Source organism: Mirounga leonina, unplaced genomic scaffold (assembly GCF_011800145.1).
Source record: "Mirounga leonina isolate KUSES-001 unplaced genomic scaffold, KU_Mleo_1.0 Mir_173, whole genome shotgun sequence".
In the NCBI taxonomy this organism is placed as follows: domain Eukaryota; kingdom Metazoa; phylum Chordata; class Mammalia; order Carnivora; family Phocidae; genus Mirounga; species Mirounga leonina.
In genome coordinates this window covers 60,018,059-60,020,338 of record NW_023270447.1, presented here as the reverse complement: position 1 = coordinate 60,020,338, position 2,280 = coordinate 60,018,059, and positions in this window count along the sequence as shown.

The following is a 2,280-nucleotide window of genomic DNA, read 5'->3' as shown; positions in this document are numbered from 1 at the left end:
TTTATTTATTTATTTATTTATTTATTTATTTATTTATTTATTTATTTATTAAGTAATATCTACACCCAACACAGGGCTCAAACTCACAACCCCAAGATCAAGAGTCAGGTGCTCTTCCCACTGAGCCAGCCAGGTGTCCTTCTTGTTATAGCTTTATTTATTTATTTTAATTTAAATTTTGTTAACATACAGTGCAGTATTGGTTTCTGGAGATTCACAACTTACATCCAACACCTAGTGCTCATCACAAATGCCCTCTTTAATACCCATCTCCCGGATCTAGTCCATCCCCCACTCACCTCCCTCTTGAAGTCTATTCTGTCTGATACTGCAGAGCTACCCCGCTCACTTTTGGTTTCCATTTGCATGGAATATCTCTAGCCATCCCTTCATTCTGAGCCTATTTATGTCTTTATTTTATTTTATTTTATTTTAAAGATTGTATTTATTTATTTGACAGCAAGAGACACAGCGAGAGAGGGAACACAAGCAGGGGGAGTGGGAGAGGGAGAAGCAGGCTTTCTGCAGAGCAAGGAGCCCGATGCGGGGCTCGATCCCAGGACTCTGGGATCATGACCTGAGCCGAAGGCAGACGCTTAACGACTGAGCCACCCAGGCGCCCCATATGTATGTCTTTAAAGCTAACGTGAGTTTCTTGAAGGTAGCATATCTTGGGTCTTATTTTTTATCCATTTAGCCACACTATGTCTTTTGACTGGAGAAATCAGTCCATTTGCATTTAAAGTGATTATCAATAGATAAGAACTTAATAATGCCATTTTATTGTTTTCTGGCTGTTTTGTTCCTTTCTTCCACTCTTGCTGTCTTCCTTTGTGAATTGATTGTCTTTTTCTGTAGTTGTATGCTTGATTCCCTTCTCTTTTGTGTATCTGCTGTAAGTTTTTGCTTTTTGGTTACCATGAAGCTTACAGAAAACATCTTACAGATGTAACAACCTGTTTTATACTGATAACAATTGAACTTTGATTCCACACAAAGACTCTACTCCTTATTCCCTCACTATGTTTTGACGTCTCATCTCTTTTTATATTGTGTATTAAAAAATTTTTGTGGCTCTGGTTATTTTTAATATTTTAACCTTTATATCAGATTAAGTGGTTAATATGCCACCGTATTATAGTATTTGAGTATTCTGAATTTGACTATATGCTTACTTTTACCAGTGGGATTGATACTTTCAGAAGTTTTCATGTTACTCATTAGCATCCTTTCATTTCCTTTAGCATTTCATGTAAGGCAGGCTTACAGTTTGAATTCCCTGGGCTACATTAACTCGTTTCATCTCTGTCTTGGTAGGTTGGGCTGCTATAACAAAGTCCCCTCTACTGGGAGGCTTATAAAGAACTACAAATTCTTTCTCACAGTTCCGAAGGTGGGACGTCTGAGGTCAGGGTGCCTGAACAGCCAGGTGCTGGTGGGACCCCTCTTCTGTGTAGCCTCGCAAGGCAGAAACAGAGTGAGGGAGCTCACTGGGAGACCTTTTATAAGGGCATTAATTCCATCCATGAAGGTTCCAGCCTCATGACCTCATTACTTCCCAAAGCCTCCACCTCCTAATACCATCACCTTTCAACATATGAATTTTGGGGGGATCAGAAACATTCAGTCCACAACAGTCTCTCATTTAGCAAACTTACTAAAGAATCCCCTTCCTATGAAATTATGTAAATCTCTGTTCCTTAAATGCTCTTTGAATCAGCTTTCCCAACCTTCTGATTAATGAGTTAACTTTTTAAAAATTTTACTTTGAAAAAAAATTTCTTTTAAATTCGACTTTGACAGAATTAGCATGAATCTGGGGTTGAGGGTTGAGATGACATTCCTGAGAAATTAAGATATGCTCTATAGTTATATAATTTGACAATTCGGAAAACTCTCCTAGTCTTTTTTTCCTCTCAAAAAAAACCCCACATTAAAACATATAGAGAATAATATAATAATGAATACCAATGTACTTGGCTCCCAGGTTTGTCAAATCTTAGCATTCACAATATTTGCCCCAGATTCCTTTATTTATTTTTAATTTAAAATCAATTAATTAACATATAGTATATTATTAGTTTCAGAGGTAGAGTTTAGTGATTCATCTAACACCCAGTGTTCAGGGGCACCTGGGTGGCTCAGTCGTTAAGCGTCTGCCTTCGGCTCAGGTCATGATCCCAGGGTCCTGGGATTGAGCCCCGCATCGAGCTCCCTGCTCTGGGGGAAGCCTGCTTCTCCCTCTCCTGCTCCCCTGCTTGTGTTCTCTCTCTGGCTGTC